The following is a 19,598-nucleotide window of genomic DNA, read 5'->3' as shown; positions in this document are numbered from 1 at the left end:
TTTCAAATGAAACAGGATTCTGTGTATGCAGAAGTTGCTTGTTTGCAAATACAGTGATGTGAATTTAAACCCCTTGTGGTTTACCATGGAAAATACAGACTTGGTGTTTTTCACCTGAACGGCGCTACACACACACTGAAGGCAGAGGGGACTGTGTAGCCCAGGCAGTGGAGAACGTGAAACTAAAATTAACTTCCTCGGCGTGCTCACAGACAGATGCAGATAAACGCACACACAAATACTCCAGCAGGGTGATTTCCTCGTACCATTTTTGCTTGCAGAGCGGCTGTGTTGGTGGGGAGAAGCCTGTGGCCTGCTCCGTGCAGCACCAAGGGATTGAGGTTTTTCATGGCAAGGGCTGGCAGCAGTGATGTGGGGGGATCACTGCTCCTGGGGAAAGTGCCCTGGCCATGCTCTGTGCAGAGCTAAGCAGAGAGCTAACACCCACAAATCTTTGTAGACAAGTTCAAGTCTTTATACATCTTGAGCTTATTTTCCCAGAAATCAGACATAAATATCTTGCTTTTGCTCATGGAAGACCTGTGCACTTTTGTTGGCAGCGTATTCCCAGCTGGGCAGTGGCAGGGAGAGGGCAGGCTGTGCCCCTCTGGAGGAGCTACAGGAGCTGGGAAGCTGATGATAAATCATTTGAAATGGAAAGTTTCCACCTTGGTGTTGGAAAATAAGATATCTCCCGGTATAGACTCTATGCAAAGGAAGCTTGGATGCATTTATTGTTATGCGTTAATGGGATGGGTGAGAGAGTTACCTCAAAACTGCTTTTACTTTTGATTCCTCCTTCAGTGTTGAAGGTTTACAGTCTGTAGCAGAACGTGTGTGGGTTTCACAGGTCAATCAGCCTGCCCTGGAGGAAATGGATTTCATCTGCAGTTTCTCATTCTCGTTTTCTCTGTGCTCTTCAGTGGTGCAGAGCGCCACAATGAGCCACGTGCGGAGCCTCTGCTGGAGGAACCCGCACACGATCATTTTCACATGGCAACAATTTTGTGAGGATTTTGCCTGAATCTACAATTTAGCAAAGATGTAAAGTCTGGTTTTGAGTTAGGATAAGGCATGTGTTAGCTTTGAGGTTTAGGCTGGTAGGGACCTACAAGTTAAATGAGCACAGCTACAGCCGAAGGTGGCCCTGGGGACCAGGACAGAGCGCTGTCCTGCACTGGGGTTAGGGCTGCTACGAGACCCTGGGTAGGAGGGAAGCATTTTAGGAGTAAGATTTGGATGGGAAAGAGTAGCTGGTCTCAGCTGTTCCTCAATTCCTGTGATACACTGATTCATTGGCTCTTTCCCTCTCAGCTTTACGTGCTACCTCGAACCTTGGTCATCAGTGCCTTGCTGGCCATGGGTATAAGCGTGGTCCAGGGGCACCCAGCAGTTCACAGATTGTTTCGGTGCCCTGCTGTGTAGCACAGCCTCGTTGGCACCTCCTGGCTCAAGCACTGCTCCTACACTCGGTGCCAACCCAGCCGACATCTCCCCGTTCCCAGACAAAATACACTCTGAGGTTAATGATGGCTCCAGATGTGGCAGCACTTTCGGAGTCCACCATATAATCCACTAGACTCAAACTCTAGCCCCGACCTCAGCCTCAGCCCTTTCACTGCTCCTGTGACTCCTGATGACCCCAGATTTCAAAAGAGTCACAGATTCACTCAACACGTGCTTTCAATTTTGGTGCTGTCTCCCCCATCTGGGACAGCACCCTTTATTACGCTAGCCCATCAGCTTCTTCTGATAAACCTGTGATCCTGGACCTTCCCAAACTCCTGCCGCCATCACCAGTCCCAGAAAAACATGGGCTTGGAGAGCTCCATATCATCTGCCCTTCCTTTGCTCATCAGCCTCCACCAAACCTTCTCATGACCCGATTTCATCTCTTCTTCCCAGCCTGGATTGCAACCCTAACGCCTACTCTAGTCTCAGCACTATCACCTTCCCCTTGTCAGATACTAACCCTAGCCAAATCTCTCACCACCTGAAAACAAGATCTGGAGTCCCAGGGGTCCTGGGTGTGGGGCAAGCCGTGGCCAGGGGTGGCGTGAGGGTGACAGGCATCCTGCACTGCCCCTGCAGAGCGCATGGTGCCAGCTGTGCGTAGGGATAAGGGTTCCCTGGGGTGGCTTACTGCTAAAGTTAGGGCTGGAGCTAAGTTCTGAGACAGCAAAAGTAGGAGAAAAAGAGTAAGGACTGGGCTCGGCAGTGCCATGAAGCTGTGTTTTGACATACGGAAAGACGCCAGTTGGGTGTGGGGTTAATATCGTTCTCCAAATTAAATTTAGGGATTAATTCAAGCTGGGGTTTCACAGGAGCCACGAGGTAGGAAAAAAAGGCAGTGCTGATGGTGCCTCCAGTCGCTGGGGAAGCTTTCCCAAGCGAGTGGATCCTGTCCCACATTTCCTTGCCTGCTCTCACGTGGATCAAGCAAAAATTGGAACTGTAGCTGCACGGTCTGACAAAAGTCTTCCTTGGAAAAAACACGTTTCAAGGAAGCGTATCTGATGTCGTCACTGTGAGATGACTGGGCTAGAACAGTCTCCTTAATTAACCTCCTGTAAATGAGGTGCTTTAATGGGCTGCAGCTCAGCAGTGGAGCAGAGATCTATTTCAGAGGAAATACTGAATTCCAGAGGAGGTAAAAGCGTTTTGAGGGGGAAGGTACTGTATCCAATAATAGCTGCAAAGCTCGCAAATAACACTTTGATCTCTTCTGTATCGTGACTCCACGTTGCTTCTGAAAGGTAGCTGAATCTTCAGCCCCATAAAAAAAAAAAAAAAAAAAAAGAAAAGAAAAGGAAAAAAAAAAAAAAAAAAAAAAAGCTTTTTTCCTTCCCCTGCTGACAAGGCGGCCGGGCAGGTGGCAGGTTCTGGTGGTACGAGGAGCTGAGGAGATGGCCTCTCCTTCTTTGCAGCTTGGTGACAAACGCTCAAGAAATCTGAGTATGACAGCTCCTCCTGTTTTACATATAAAAAGAAGGTTTGGGATTTATGTAATCAACAGTTTGAAAACTATCAGAGGAACGAGAGGAGCTCCAGGCTGTTTGCATGTTTGCTTGCAGCTGAATACAAAGCCTCTCGAGGCCAAAGTCCACCCAGACCCAAACGCCCCCGTGTCGCAGGCCACCCTGATCAAAGTTTCATGAGGAAAGGCTGTTCTGTTCCCAAAATTGCCTTCCAGTGACAGTCACCCAGCGACAGGGGGAGGGCGGCCATCTGTGCAGGTCTGGCTGGCAGGGCGTACAGCTGTGAGCACATCCTCGTGGGTTTGAGGCTCCCCTGTGAAAGGATGAACGTCACGTAATGCATTCAGATCCGTCCCCATTGTGCCCGTGGCCACTCGAACAACAAAGCGGGCACCAAGAAGTTAGCCCAGTCACAGGTTTTTCCATTGATTCCCATTCAGACTCCCAGAGGTGCTTTTTCTTTCTCTGTGTTTTATGAAGTGCTGTGTACACCTACTTTCAGCTATAAATAAAAAATAATCATGTGCATTTAACACTTATTAAAATTCTTTTTAAATTTATATGCAAACGAGGAGCAGCCACAGGCTCCTGGCAGGTTGCCTATAAAGCCCTTTGTTCTGTAAAGATTGTACACCACTGATGAGGCAGATAAATTTGTCTTCAGTGCCATAGTCTTGTCTTTGCTCTGAATCTTTTTTATAACTACTGGAAGGTGTAGGTTGAGAAATGCTGGTTTGATTAGCTGGGCTTGTGGTTGGTCCCTTTTCATGCCAAAATCATTTAAGTGTTCCAGACATGGCATACACCCATGGAATCTACAAATATATCTCTCCCCAGTGCGTCATAATTCCTAGGGTACTAAGTGATGAATCATCAGGATCTAATGTGAAGATAAGCTAATTAGCATTAATCAGAGCTCCTGCCTGAGGTGGGAAAATGCTAGGTGAGCAGTCTGTTGGCTGCCATTTGCCTTATTTAATTATTTTTATTTCTTTCGATTTTACAAATCGGTCTCTTCAAAGCTCCCAAGCTTCCAGACGGTTTTCTTTAGTGCCATGCAAAATTTAACAACCTGCAGTGTCCCTGAGCCTCCATCCTGCCCCGATCTCACCCATCGTCTCGCTTCTCAGCGTGCCCTGAAAGTCCGCAGACCGCGGCTGGGTCCCATTACGGCGTGAGATGGCTCCGTATTTAAAACTTTCTCCCTGCAGGAAGCCTGCCTGCAGCCCCCTCCTATTCAAATCGCAAAGTGACTATCTCCAGAATTTAAATTGCTCCTAACATCTTGCAGTATCACGGAGAGTGCTCCCGTCACATGCAGTAAGCGGTGACGAGAGCATTTCCCTGTCAAAACCTAGCGTAGAGCAGTTGCAGTATCAGGCTGCGCTCCCTTCTTTCTACTCTAGGGACTAACTCTTCATATGAACTTACAAAACTACTACGGTGTTTTTCTTCTAGTAATGTACCTTCTAGCAAAAACCCCAAGCAGCAAGGAGCACAGTAAATCCTTCATTAGCTGTCCCGCCTGGGTGCCAGCTGCCATACCTTGGTTGGGGCAGCCGTGTTGCAATCGGCGTTCGAGCCTGTGGTGCAGAAGCACGAGGAATTCAACCTCAGCAAAAAGGCGACATCAAACACCACCCTCCGTGACTGCTGGCCTAGTTGAAGAATTGTTTATGACAAATTCCTTTACATCCTGGCATCTGCAGCATGCCTCCAGATTTTGAAATGAATTGGCTTTGCTTGTGCAGCTCCTCCTCTGCGTTCCCTGCACGCTTTGGTTTTGGTAGCAGGAATTCTGGTGCAAAGGGAGTTTGGAGCTCAGGCTTGGCCATTAGCATAGAGATAATTAGCTTCCAGCGAGACCCAAGCCCTACAAGGAAGTCTTGTAAATATGTTCAGGCACCTGGGAACCACCCGCAGGCTCCGCGGCGCTTCGGGAGGTGATGCCCAGCGTAGCGGCAGCAACATTGCTGCAGGTTCCCTCATGAAGGGATGCACATCAGTGGTGCCCCACGGCAAGAAAAAGGAGAAGTGTTTTCTGGTCTGTGGGCTCTGGAGCCCAGCGAATTTGGGTCAGAAGGTCGGTGTGTCTGTGTGGCCCTTTGCTGTTGCCCTGTGTCTAACACATGCCTCTGCCACCCAGAGGCAGAGCGGAGGTTATCATTCCCTGAAACTGCTGGACGTCTGCCGCTGGAAATGGATTTCTTTGCCCTGCATTTTGCCGCGATCCCATAACTTATAATTACACAGACTCTTCCATTGTGGTGAAATCCGCCCCTTCCTTTTTTAACTGCGGCACATGGGCTTTTGCAGGAACCACCAAGAAGTCTCAGAGCAGCGTTGGGCTCTGTGGACTGCTTGGGTGGGTCAATGACTTTTACCTCCTGAGCTTGCTCAGATGGAGCATAATTACTCCTTTTCACATAAATACTGCTCCATGGCTCTATGCTGAGCCGAAAACAAACCAAAAAAAAAAAAGACCCACAACCCCAAAGCACAGGAGCACGTAGCTGCTTCTCTTATGACAGGGAATAAAACTACCTGGGCCAGCTGAGAAGGTTTGTAACCACCAGCAGATGTCATTGCACCAGCACAGCCTAGGACACGTTGGGTGAGAGCGGAGGCTCTGCAGGTATTCAGATAATACCCGGTGGAAAATTAAAATAAAAAAATAAACCATGTAGCCTCTGATTGCCAGGTAGCTCACTCCTAGATCACTGGTAGCTAGTTTACAGTAGATAGAGTAGATATGAGGGATTAAATTCCATGCTACAATTTGTTTTCTGCTGAATAATTATGATTTATTAGTCTCAAGCACAAATTATAGTAATTTAAAATATTAATACTTTTTTTTTTTAATAAATAGGGAGCACACAGGTGGATTGTTTAATGGGGCTAGCTGGGCGCTGACACCCTGAGGGCCAGGCTGAGCAGGCTGTGGCTGTTGGGGGGCGGCCTGGACCCCAGCACCTCACGATGCTTGGTGGTCGCTGGCCGCTCTTATCCCTGTGGATAGGGGCCTGTGGAGGCTCCCTCTGCCTGGCTGTCCCCTCCTGGCCGTTCCTGCATGGCATCAGGCCGTGCTCCTGCTGAATTTGGTGGCACAATTCGCTGCTATAAACATAAAACAAGGAGAAACGGCTACTGGCTTTCCTTCTCCCTGTTCCTCTGTAAGTTTGCCACTCATTTTCTCCCTCTGGGGTCAGCAGACAGGCAGACAGGCAGGGAAATGCCACTGAGAGGAATGTAAGAACTCAGTCAGTAAATGCTAATTATTAGCATACTGTAGTAAATATGCATAAAATATTATAAAATACTATAAAATATATGGGAATATTTTACACACTTTGTTGTATACCTTTTGTATAAATGCATGACATTTATAGCAAATGTCTATGCGTAAATTTTCTATATGTTTTGTATAAAATACATGTTTACTTCGTACAGAATATCCTGTTTCGAGCAGTGTTTACAGCTCGCACCATCAGGATCACAACCAGCAGCGAGTCTGCTCCATCGCGCTCAGATGCAGGCGATAACAGGTCTCCGCCCTAGAAAGCGCCTTACAGTTAACGCAACTGCTGTTAAATCCTCGGGCTGAATATAGCCCTGCACGAATACGAAACAGTTGCGCCGGGGCCGTGAGCAGATGTACGCGGAGATAAGCGAGGCCGGCTGCGCGCAGCCTGTTGCAGGCCACGCCGGCGAAGCGGCGTTTATCTGGGGGGAAGCTCCAGGTGACGGGCGCTGCAGGAACCCAGAGAGCCGGGGCAGTGCCCCCGCTGTGGCAGCGCTCAGCCGGCTGCACGCAGGCACCCAACCGAGCCCCTTTCATGTGGCCGGCCGGGGCGCGGGGCTGCGGCCTGTGCTTCTCCCCTCCCGGGCCTGCACGTGTGACACCGAGCCCCGCGCCCCAGCAGCTGCTTAGGGCAGTGCATGGGGCGAGGCGGCTTCCCGAAATGAGTAAATGAGGGCCTGAGCGAGGTGCCGAAACGCGGTTGCGCTCGGCAGAGGAGTGTGTCCCGCTCCTGTTCAACTGCCGCTTCTCGGGGGTGTGCTCCCCCGTCTCGGTGTGCCTGACAAATTGAAAGCACTGCGTGTTTATGGATGTTTGCAGACAGAAAGCGCTGCAGATAAAGTACCTGCAGTCCCCCAGGCCACTGAGGTAGGGCATTTTACATTTCTAGGAGCCTCCAGAAATCGGAATGAACGCCTGCCAGCACTGGAGATAAGCGCGTGGCTTTGAAACCGGCCCTGAGCAAGATAGATCAGTGGAAAAACTTGCATTGACTTTGGCAAGGATTGAATTAGGGAAGCGTCCCAAATGCTAAAAAACCTTCTTGTCTTTCTAACAAAGCCCTAAATTCCGGTGCTCGCAGCTCGCTGGCCGCTTCTCCTTCCGTCAGGCTCCTGCGAGCAGCGTTCACTGTGCCAGGCACAGCGGGGGGCTGTAGGGGGGCTCACCCCTAAGCCCTTTGGCTGTGCCCCCAGGTTCGTTCCTGCAGGCTGCCAAGGGCTCTGAAGTGGCAGAAAGACCCGGCCGACAAATGAGAGGGACAGGATTATGTTAAGCACGTGTTTTAAAAGTGAATTGCTTTCTCTGCGTAGCACCAGAGTTAAAACCAAAAGAAGTGTGAAAATGTGTAATTCTCTGTAGTCTATATGGGGCTCTCTTTCTGCATCCTAAGTGGCTTAGATGATGATACACAGGTTTATTTTTGGAGTTGCAAACTTTACAAGGGGAAATGTAAACCCTGAACCCATTGAAACAGTGATTTAATTGGAGTTTTTAGCACTTGTTATAAAGAGCACTTTTATTTAAAAAAAAAAAAAAAAAAGCTAGCATAGGGTTAGATCATGTGGTGTTAGCCTGAAGAGAGGACTTTTTTGCCTGTGGAGTATTGTGCTAACAACAAGAGAAGTTTTTCATTCCCAGATTGTCAGAAGGCAGATGTGGGACACACAGACATCCAGCTTGGCCCTAAGTAGTACCTACGCTGAAAAATTGCACTGTAGGCATGTGGAGGTTGTGTGCACGTAGGTGTGGCAGATATATTTTTTAGTGTAATTGGTGTTCTGTGTAACCTCAGTTTCATCATTCAGCACATACTGCTGTCAGTTATTGTAATAAGTCAGAGGACGTTGCAAGTAGGTTAAAAATAAAGCCCGCATTACAAAATGACCTACAGTTAAACAGCTGATCCCTGGTGGTGGGTTAAATCAGTTAATTGTCTGGTTAGGAAAGCATCTAGCCAGAAGCTTGCTGCGCTGACGGTGCCCTGGGTACCCGCTGGTGTCTCGTAGCGAAGGCCAGCACAAAACAGGACCCCCGTTGTTCTGCCTCTGTGAAAGCCCTGAGGTTTTTGCTCATGTGAAAACTGGTTGAAGTCCCCACGCGGTCCCGAGGTGCCACCCAGGAAGAGCTAAGAAAGCACCTTTTGTGACAGACCCCTCAAAAGGAGCTGCCCGGAGGAGAGCAGCTGCCTGCAGGCCACCAGGGCCCTCCTTGTGGTCAGCCAGTGTGGTTGTGTGAAGGGGCTCGGACAGTAACAGGTCACTGCTGCGGTCCAACTGCAGCACGCAGACAGAAAAAGAAAGGCTCAGGAAAAACAGGGCTCGAATCTGGGTCTTCTGCCTGCTGGGCTGGCACATCCATCAACCAGGACGTGCTTCAAGACTGTCCCTGAGATTTTCCAACAACATACGGGTGAGAGCCACAGTGTCCATGACTTGGTTTTTCTGACAAAAATGCATAACATTGTTTGAAATTCCTGACCCTGACACCAGTGGTGAATCCCATCGTAAGGGCCGGATCATTAAAACTGCACCGAGTTCCGTGACTTCGTGCCTTGCGGGTTTGCACCCAGGGCTTTTCGTAGTCAGATGAGCCCCAAACTCAAAGCAAAACCAAGTTGAAAGAGCCGTGTTTCATCAATTATTTTTCTCATCAAAACCATATGAAATCGTGACTTTCTCATTTTTTCAGCGTGAAGCCTTTGATCAATCCTGCCCTGTGAACTTCTGATCAGCCTGGCTTAAAATGAAATCCAAGACTGGGCACATTTTGTGTGGTCTCTGGTTTCGAAGTGAAAATTTTTGGTGTCTGTACCAACCATGTTATTCCCGGGCTGTTATTTGCAGTCACTGTCATAACACCATAGCCAAAAACTTACTGGAGCTGTTGGCATAAATACACTGAGAAGCTGTCCTAGCTGTAGCAGCATTCGTTTATCTTTTGTTACTTAGCATAACACAAAGAGAAGTTGCTGTTTGCTGTGTTTCATTGCTAGTCCAAGTGATAATCCCCCATTAGGGCATCACCTTGCACAGTATTTAGCTTTAACATCATAAATAGGAAACAAGATCTTAACCAGAATCTGAAGCTCAGAACCCAGCTCTCCAAAAACGGGTTTCCACGCTGGAAAACCCAAAGATGAAAATAATCACGTGAGCATCCACTCATGTAGTAAAATCTGATGCAATGAGGTCTGTGAATCTCAATACCTGAAAAACAGGACCTGGCGACACTTGACAGGAGCCGAGTTGAAATGTGCGTGACTTAATTCCACCGCGGCAGTAAGCTGTGCCAGCGCCGGTGCACGGAGATGACATCGAGGCATGGAGCGGGCCTGGCACGGAGCTGTGGTGTCCTCACGTGTTCCCAGCCCTGAAAGCGAGCCCAGGGAGCATTTCCAAACAGACCGTTCAGGCAATTCTGAACGAAATGTGGGAAAAGGTCTAAAAAGATCCCAGTGTGGTGCCAGGCATGGCTGTGGCACCTCGTGCCTCATGTATCTCCTGGTTTCCCAGGTCCCGGTGAGGAATGAAGCAGCAGCACTGTGTGATTCCCCTGCACACACCCAGTCCTGTGTAAGGTGCCAGGATCAGGCCATTTACCCCCAAACTGGGAGGCACAAGAGCCTTGGTGGCAGCCCCCATCTGCGCAGGAGGTGAGTCGAGAGCACACAGACTGCTCCTTGGCCCCCATTTCGTTGGAGGTAACAGTTAAGGAACTTCTAGAAGTCAAGTGGCAGGACGAGATTAATTAGGATTCATTTCTAATCCTAATTACACTGATATTTGCTTCCCACGATAGGAGGCGTTCATTATCATATGGATAAGTTTGTTTCTTTCCTCTGTCTGTGTCCCTCCCCCCAACAAAAAAAAAGGTTAAATAATATCTAATACATTTTTGCAGTCATTAAAAAAAAAAAAATCGACTCTTTTTAATCTGGTAAAAACATCAGATGGGCTGAGGAGAGAACCACTCAATTCCCTATTAATTTCCCCTTGCTGTCTAATTATATGCAAATCCACCAAGCCCGGGTTTTAATTCAGCCGTTTGCATTAAGAGATCAGAGAGAGATTCAAAATGGGAAAGCGGAGTTTGACGTGGCGTTGGGGGCTCTCAAGAATTCAACGGGAAGATAAATTCTACATTTTAATTAAAATGTTTATTTCGCCCTGCACAATAACGCTCGCTGGCTTTCAGAGGAAAAAAGGGCATTAAGCGTTAAAGGAACTAATTCCTCCTATCGAGAAAATGTGGATTTCTCCCGGGCAGGCACACAGCATCATCCCGGATTAGCGGCTGTAGCATTCTTTGTCAACATGTCACCCTCGAGAGCGAGCAACAAGGAGAGCTGCTATCGCCTTACAGCTGCGGGGTGTCAGTAGAAGCTGCCTGGGACTCCAGGGGGGATTATCTTCCCCCGCGTCCTCCAGGAGGAGTTTGGCACAGAGACTGGGAAATAAACGTTAGTGCAGGTCGCTGCGGTGGTGGCTGAGGACCTGGCACGGGGCAGCCCCCTTGCGCAGGGTCCCCGGCCCTACCCAAAAGGTTTTTGGGGAGCCCTCGCCCCTCGGTCTGCCCTCAGTCATCAGGGTAGGAATGCTTTGGGCATCTGTATAAGCACTGAAGGATTCCACCAGAGCAGTTAAATGCCCAGCAAAGAGCGATGATAACTTTCCCAAATTATCATCCCTGCGTGTACCACCTTGTCTGTCAATTAGCCAGTTGCACAGCTGCGTCTGACACCAAGAGATCTTCTCGAGGGGTGTCTGACACCGGGAGAGCACGGCCTTGGCAGCCGTGTGTGGCAGGACAGAGCTCTGCACAGACCAGCAGGATTAGGGTATCGTTATTATTGCCACTGGTATTATTACTGTTATTACCATTGTTTCTTCGCGGTGCAGTCGCCAAGCTGGGGATTTGCTTTCAGACAGGCTGAGACACTTGATTTGTTGCCTTTCTGCAGCTGGTGACGTTCTCACACAGTGAGATCCCCCCACCGCCGGGCTTTGAGAATGGCAGGGGATTGAAATAAAATATAGTTCAGTATGGTTTAGTTTGGTTTAGTTTGGTTTAGTATGGTTTAGTATAACATAACATAACATGTCGTAATTCATCAGGGAGTGTAGTGCCTGCCAGGAGGGTCTGGCAGCCATCCCATCCCATCCCATCCCATCCCATCCCATCCCATCCCATCCCATCCCATCCCATCCCATCCCATCCCATCCCATCCCATCCCGAGGCAGGGCTGGGTGACATCGGGGACAGCAGCAGGACTGTGTCCCCGCGGTGGCCACGTGCCCCCGCCCGCGCGGAGGGGCAGGTTTCACCCCTCTGATGTTCGGGGAATCGAAACGCCTTAAGTCACATCAGCGTTTTTTGGTGTTTTGGTTCTTTTTGCTAATTCCCCTACGCTCTTTCAAGTCAATGGGCTGTTTGTGTTTTTGTTTTTGTTTTAAATGGAAAGAATCGCCCCAGCCAAGCAGCTGCGAGCCCTCTCGGGAGAACACTTGCCGCCTGAAAAACGCCTTGCTGACACCTCGAGGTTTCCTGTGCGCTTTGCTTGCCGGCAGAGACAGCGAGCAGTGGCACAGGGCTTTCCATCCGCTGCTGCAGCGTGGCCTCAGTGCGGAGGGATGCCACAACCAGGCGTCCGGTCCGGAGCCACCTCTGGCCTTGCTGCAGGGCACGGACCCGTTTGGGTTTTGCAGATTTTCCCAGAACTGGCTGCTGAAACCCCACTGCCCGGCCAGGCACGCGAAGGTGAAGGCGGCCGGTGCCTTCGGGCAGGTAGCGCAGGGCTTCCCCTCACACGCCGGCTCTGCTCGTAGTGCTGTTTGCTTTCCTCCCTCGCCCTCCTGGACATTTTCCTGATTAATTCTGGGTATTAGACCAACCGCTCGACTGCGAGAAGCCGAACAGCCTAAAGGAGGTCAGATAGTATCAGCCTCTGCGGGTCAAGTCGGTGCCTTCGCGTCTGCAGCCGTGACAGGGGTTACTGGCAGCGCCAGCCCCGGCAGCCCCGCAGAGAAATTCGCAGAACTGTGGCACAAAGAAGCAAAAAACACCCAGGGCCGTGCTCCACCTCTGGAGACCGGGGGGACAGGGGTCGTTCTCCACAGCCAGGACCACGAGAGACGCCGAAACCAGGGACGGGCACTGCAGGAGAGGGGAAATAACCAGGCCAGCACAGCCCCTGGGTGGTGTTGCCCCAGCATTTGGGGGAAAAAAACCCTGGGACGTATGACCCTGGTGTTTGTTTCCACGAGGCCAAGTGCTGTCGGTTCCTGGCTGGTCTGGCTCTGTGCTGCTGGCACTGGCGAGGCTGCATTTGGCATCACGACAGAGGTGTTTCAGGAGCAAGGCGAGCACTGAGCATGGGGGCGAGGCAGCCCCTCTTCTAAACGGGGCAGCAGATACCAGGCGGTGATGCCAAACCCAAAATAATGTTCATTTTTCAGGGGTTCTGTTCTCCAGTGTGCAGCGTAATTGCCTCCACACTCGCCCCCTGTCACCCTAAGAGCAGCCTCTGGGAGGGACTTTTAATCTTTATTTTTCCATGCCTTTTCTTTCTTTCTTCTTTTTTTTTTTTTTTTCATGAAGAACCACCTACATCTTTCTCTTAGAAGATAAATACTTGAGAAGCGAAACAGCTCTTCCTGTGCCCGTAAACGGAGAAAAGCTCAGCTATTTCCCCTGCAGGGCTTAACTTAAAAATAATTACCATCACTGCTTAAAAACAGCGAGCAGCAGCGGAGGGGCAGCCAGGCTGCTGAGCGCTGTGCGGCTCCTGTCGAGGAGCAGGAGGCTCTCGTGCCAAGAGAAGGGTCGGGACGGGCTGCATCGGGTCACATCCCGGCCTGGGATGTGGCCAGCAAGTCACTGAGGGCTTTTAACAAGTATTTTGGTTCTTTCCCTGTATTCATCCCTGCTGCGTCTGGGCCAGCTCCGTGTGCTGAGCGGCCCCGAGCAGCGGGTCTCACCCCCAGTTCTCCTGGCAGGAATCCTGCTCTGCCCTTCGACCCCACTGAGCTTGCAAAAATGAGCAGGTGCCTCTCCAGCGCTGGATTTCAAAGCAGAATTGGATTTTAAAGCTGAGAGGGAGCGGAGGGAAAGAGAAGAGCTGAGAGGATAACCCTGCGACCACAAAACGTGACGCAGAGGGCTCACACCCTGCACAGGGGCAGTAGCTGCCGGCAGGTGCGGGCGGTCCTAAACGCATCAGCCCCTTCTTGAAGCCTGCATGTGGATTAAATGCCGTGAATGCTTTCCCCATTGCCTGAGCATGGCCCTTGAGCACCTCTGGGTGAGATGGGGATGGGACAAGGGGACAAGGGGGAGACCCTACAGAGCCTTCGAGGGGTCCGGGGGCAGCCCCCTTGGGTGCCCAGCTCCCGGCGGGGCGATGCTGCCTCTGCTGACGCCCAGCGCTGCTGCGGGGTGAGGGCAGCGCCCGAGCGTGGGTGGCTTTAACTTTCCCTGCTTCCTTTCTGCCGCGGCAGCGGGCTGGGGAGATGTGACTGCAGCAAAAGTGAGAAAGGAGAAAAGAAAAAAAAAATAAGTGCTGTGATGAGAAATGAGTAGATGCTGCCGGGCGCCCGCGGGCTGTGGGGGTCCCCAGCCCTGACGCCTGCAGAAAATGGTCTGTGCTGGGTGTTTGGGGGGAGATTTCATCCCAACATCTCCTGCTGCAACACCACGGGGGCTGAAGGGGTCTGGTGATGCAGTCTGGTTTAGTTTTATTCCCAGGGGAGCCCCGAGCAGGGAGATGTTATCAGAACTCAGAGGTGCCCTGGAGCTCTGCAGGGCTGGGCTGGAGCCACAAATGGGCTCCGGGTCCTTGTTTCTGAGAGCCCCGAAGCACAGCGCTGCCCTCCAAGCCCTCCAGCAGCTGATCCCATCCTGCAGGATGCACCCAGCCCCTGATAATTTCCTAATTTGCACTAAATTTTGGGTACAGAGCAAAAGGCAGAGCCCCCGGTACCCAGCAGCTTGTGCAGCAGCAGTGCCTGCTGGCTGCAGCCTGACCTTATACCTTCGTTTCTGTGGCACGGTGACTAATTCTGCAGAAAAAAGGAATTAATTCCTCATTGAATCAGCAGCAGCAAACTCCGTAGGTTTTGTTTTTCATAGCTGACGCGTAGACTCATCTCTCTCTCTGAGAAGTGACGTTGAAGCAAACACGCTGGGGGTGACTTCTGGCCGGGCTGCAGCCTCTGGCACATCCCAGGCGCTGCTCGCCCGACCTCGGCGCTCACCCCATAGCCAAAATCGTCTCTGCTGGGGGCGGTTTCTTCGTGCCAATGCTCACAGCAGCACAGCCGGGCACTGGGGCTTCGAGGATGCCCAGACCCCGGCTGAGCCGTGAGCCCCAGCAGCCGTCCCTTGGCCCGGCCTCTCGCCCCCCGCCGCCGGGCTGGCCCACGGCTTTCTCATTTCGCTATTTTTGGGGCCAGCGATGTGGGAAAATTTGAAAGTGACGTGACTAATCTCGCCTCACCGCGGCTCGGCTCCCCGCGAGCGCTGCAAACCACAGCGCTCTCCCCGGCGCCGCGCCACGGGGTCGGCTCCTGCGCACCCCGGGGTGCTGCCAACCACCTCGCCGGGTGACCGGGGTGCCCAGGAGGGCTTACGGGGCTGCCCCCAGTCCCCCTGCAGACCCCGATGGCTCAGTGCAGGGCTTCCCAGCAGGCTGGTCGCCGCTTGGGTTGCTTTTGGGATGCCTGCAGGAAATTCAGCATCCGGAGGCTGGGAGCTGATTGTGGCAGGAATGGCCCTGGCAGATTGTCCCCGTGCCCTGGCCTAAAGGGACCCCGGTGTGCTTGGGGTCCTCTATATGTATGGGGTCCCCTGTGTGTATGGGGTCTGCAGTGCCTACAGTTTGCCATGTTTCAGGTCCCCTATGTGTGTAGGGTCCCCCGTGCATGCAAATTCCCTGCAGGGTCCCCCGTGGGCATGGGATTTGCTGTGTGCATGGGGTCCCCTATGAGCACAGCGTCCCCCGTGCCTGCAGGGTCCCGAATGTGGGTGACACCCCACATGTAAGTAGGGTTCCTTCTGCCTTCGTGATCCCCTATTGCATGGGGTCCCCTGCAGCTAGGAGGTGAGGCTGCCAGCTCAGAAATCCCACCTGCGGGGCTGACCCGCAGTAAAGCTCCTGGGGCTCAGGGCTGTCTGCTACCAAGGGCGAGCAAATTCTTACGTTCGTTTTATTTCCAAAAAATCTGTAAAATGAAAGTTTCTGTTCCTGCAAAGCAGCCTTATTTATGTGGCTTTGCCTTCAAAACAAACTATGAAAAAGCCAGCTTTTCACTAATTCCGTTTTTGTTCAAAGCTGGGGTTGGGGAAAGTAAGACTTCTTCAAACAGTCATCTGCAAAACCGAGCAGCAGCTTTTCCTAGGAAGGGTGCTTTGTGCCGCTGTGCAGCGGGGCTGATCAAGATCAGCCTCATAAGATGAGCTCCTGTGTCTGGGTTGCTTAGTTTGAATTGTGGTTTGCTCTTCTTTAATACACTAACTCCAAGCGTTATCTGCTGCTTGTGCTCTTTCTTTTTTAATAACCGGGTTGATGGGAAGAGAGCAGAGGGGACACCCCAGTGGGATTGCAGGAAACTGGACGCCGTGCGGCTCGGGTGGGCAGCCCTGGCCGCCCCACACAAGGACCAGCTGGCTGCTCGGTGCACAGATCGAGAAAGTCCGTAAAACCCTTTTCACTAAATTATGGTAGAAATGGCAGCAGAATCCGGCTGCTTTGTTTTAGTTATGACTTGTCCTCTACCAGAAAATTAACAAAAAAGTTCCCATCGCAGCAGCCCCGGCGCAGCACTGGCTGGATGTGGGGATGCCCAGGCAGCTCGACGTGACCACCGCTGCTTTCGGCTGTAGCAAGGAGGAGTTCTCACAAGTTAACAAAAAAAACACTCCTTTCTTCTTTAATTATTTTCTTCTCCTAAGATGATTCAAGCAGAAAAAAACATCTTTATATTTTTTTTCTAATATTTTCAGCGTTAAAAGTGATACTCTTTATATTGTAGAAAATCCATGAAAATTTTCAGTTTTGACAATTTCACTCCGATTTTGTCTGTTGACCATCTGTGCTATGTTTTGCTGAGATTAACTTTAAACTTTAAAAGAAAAAAAAAAGTCTCATTCAAGCCAGCAAAGTAACACAGCTCATTTAGCACGTCACAAATAAACATACCAGCCTTTAAAAATTAGTCAAAGCACCTGCTGGCAGTGAGGTGCTTTCCACAAAACTTCTGATTACAACATACCACTATTTTCTGAACGAAAAAAAAAAATTAAAAATAATAAAAATTAAAAGAAAAAATGTTAAAAAGACTTAATTGTTGGATAACCCCACAACTGGTGGCGGTCTCTGCGTGCAGGGCTGATGCAGCCCGCGCTGGGTGCACGCAGCAGGGATGGGAGCAAACGGGGAGGATGCTGCAGCGCGGCTCTGAGGGCGAGCCTCCTTGGAAAGACCTGCTGGGTTTGTGTGTGCTCAGCAGAAGGAGTTTTACGGCTTGCCTCCAGCTTCTCTCGCAATCAGGCACCCGTGTGTGAGCGGTGAGGTCTCCTAATTCTGCCCTGCCAACAATTAGTGTTTCTTAATAATGAGTGCGACTGGGTTTTCGCCTTGCTCATCAGTTCTTGAAGTCACTTTGCTGCTTCGGGGTGGGAGCTGCCTCCGTCACAGCCCTTTCTCTGCCTTCAGCCTGGCTGCTGAGCCCTGCGAGGGCGATGGGCTGTGGCTCGCCAGGCACACGGGGACCTGGCAGCACCCCAGGGACCCGGCAGCGCCACTTGCCAGGATTAATTGTTGCAATTTAGCAGGTTCAATTTAGCAGGTTTGAGAAGGAAAACGGCCCTCTGGGGGTGCAACCCCCCTGCTCTGCTGCTCTGTCCCCCCTGGAAATGCCATTCTGGTGTTGCTGTAAACGCGCCTCTTCATTTCTGTAGCCAGGTCGCGGCTGCACAGCTCATTCCCCAACCTGCCCCCGAGGGGCTGCGCTGGGAGGGGTGAGACAAAACCGTCCCCAGAGCCTTTTTGTCACCCCCCCGGGGCTGCTTGAGGTCACCTGGGCCGCGGGGCCGTGACGCCAGGCACTGGTTATTTCGGGCAGGCCAGTGGCGAGCGGCTCCATCACCCCCGGTCTGAGCTGTACTGAAACACGGAGGAGACACAGCGAGATGCTTCAGCAAACCACAGCCGGGGCGAGCCACGGTGCTGCAGGGCCCAGGGCCCTGCTGGGAGGGCACAGGACACGGTGCCCTCACGTCGTGTTGCTCCCCTGGCAGAAATCCTTTGCGATCAGGTGGATTTTGTGGCTTAAGACATCGCCAGCAGCTACCTTCGGGCTTCGAAAAGCCTCCCCAGGGTCCACGTGCTGCAGAAAGTGAATCTAGACTGCATTAAAAAGAGGAAATGATACCATTTCTCTGGCGTATAGGTTTTTATAAATGAGATTTTATAAATGAGACTCATCCGGTGAAGGCCAGGAGCTAGGAGCCTGGCCACTGGTGGCCAGCAGCAGCAGCAGAGTTTAAAACTGGGGATCAGCACTGAAAGATCCTCTGCTTCTGCGGATCCTGCAGCCCTATTTCCTCCTTCCCTGGGTTGGTTCAGGCTGGGAGGCAGGTCCCTGTAGCGAGCTCCCTAACTGAGGAGGTGGCAGTGGGCAAGCAGCCTCTTTCCTACCCAAGTTTCAGTCTCGTTTCTGTCCCGAGCATCTTCCCCTGCCAGCGTTTCTGTGACTTCAGAGAGGAACAGCAAAGAGTTTCTGGGCGAGGCGAGTGCAAAGGCAGAAGGGATGCGGGGAAGGCCAGCTCTTCGTGCTGCTGCCTCGTCTCGTTTCCCATCTGAACTGGTGGAAAGTCTGAGTAACCGCGCTGCAGCCCGCTGTGCAGCCCCGGTGCCGTGCCCTGCGCCCTGGCCTGTTGTGGATCGGTGTCAGGAGGGTGCAGCCTGCGTCTCCCACAGTCTGAGGGCTGTTTGCAGCCATCAGTGGGCCAGGCTTTGGGTGCAGGCTTGTATGGAAGGAAAACTCAGCCCACGATGGAGGCTGAGCCCTTGGGGGGCTGAGATTTTCAAAACTGCTCAGCACCAAGCTGGTCCTGGTCCGGTGCGACGGCAAAATGCCCCCGCAGAACTGCACATCCCTCACTCGGGCTGTCTGCCACGTGAATCTGCTAAACTATGGCTAGTTCTAGAAACAACGCTGAAAAGCTACCCCTCATCTCTTTTTTGTTGGCAAGAAAAGTTGAAGCTTGGAGCTTCAGACATGTTTAGCAAAGCAGGAGCCAGCCCAGATTGTTTTTGGAGGTGCACGTCCCCCTGCGCCCCGCTGTGTGCAGGAAATCCACACCTGCTCAGCATCAGGAGCTAGGGTGTTCGCTCACTCTTAAATGCAAACCTGCATCCCTCTTTAATTTTATTTGCATAAGCAAACTCTGCGGGCGAGGCGGGTGGGAAGCAGCGTCCCCATCCACTGGGGCTGTTCTCCTCGCCGTTTCAGGGGTTCCTCCTTGGAGCCAGATGGCGTTTCATGCTTGCTCTGCCTGAGCAAAATCATTACCAAAGTGAAAGGCAGCAGTGAATCAAGTCCAGAGATCTTAAATGACTTGTCAGGAGGCATCTGGAGATGCCCTGATAGGACACGAGAGCTTTGGCGAGCAGCACCCGCGGCAGCTCTCTCACGTGCTCCGCTCTTTCCTCCTGCTGCTGCCGTGCCTGGTCCCGGTTCTCCTTCGGGATTTATCCGGGGCAAATCCTGCAACACTCCACCACCGAGGCGAAGTCAGTTTGGGTTGAAAGGCAACCACGGGCGAAACCGGGCGTGTAGGGAGCGGCTTGGGACGCTCGAGGCAAGGAGGCTCGCAGCAGACAGCGGCGTGCGCACGCGGGCACGGCTGTGCGCAGGTGTGAGCGGCTGTGCGTGAGTGTGCACGGGTGTGTTTCCCTCACAGCTGCTCAGGCCTTTTGAACAGGCTCTGCTCTCTCTGCCCCAACACCCGGAGGTACCCTGGGGTGTGTTAGAGGAGCTGCTGGGCCACCCATGGTCCCGTCCCGCGTAGCCGGGAGCAGCTGCAGAAGCCCGAGCGCGGTTTTCGGGGTGAATGTGCAGGATGTGGGGGGTCCGGCTGCAGACCAGGGCAACGCACGGGACTGTGCGTGTGTGTGCCAGCAAGCTGGGGGAGCAGAAAACAAGAGCGATGCCTTAGGTGACATGCTTTCCGCATTTATCCTGGAATAAAAGATGCTCGAAGTGAATTCTTCAAGTATTCTGGATTTTGACAGCATCACGTTGATTCGGGTTGATTTG

General features: G+C 51.9%; 1 protein-coding gene across 2 annotated transcripts in view; it reads left to right on the top strand.

Moving 5' to 3' along the window:
* Positions 1–19,598, top strand: part of TCF7 (transcription factor 7) — a 62,807-nt gene that overhangs the window by 26,657 nt on the left and 16,552 nt on the right. The gene's annotated exons all lie outside the window — the stretch shown is intronic.

The sequence above is a fragment of the Aythya fuligula genome, chromosome 14 (assembly GCF_009819795.1).
Source record: "Aythya fuligula isolate bAytFul2 chromosome 14, bAytFul2.pri, whole genome shotgun sequence".
In the NCBI taxonomy this organism is placed as follows: Eukaryota; Metazoa; Chordata; class Aves; order Anseriformes; family Anatidae; genus Aythya; species Aythya fuligula.
Note: the sequence above shows the minus strand (reverse complement) of the source record. Positions and strands in the feature narration are given on the sequence as shown.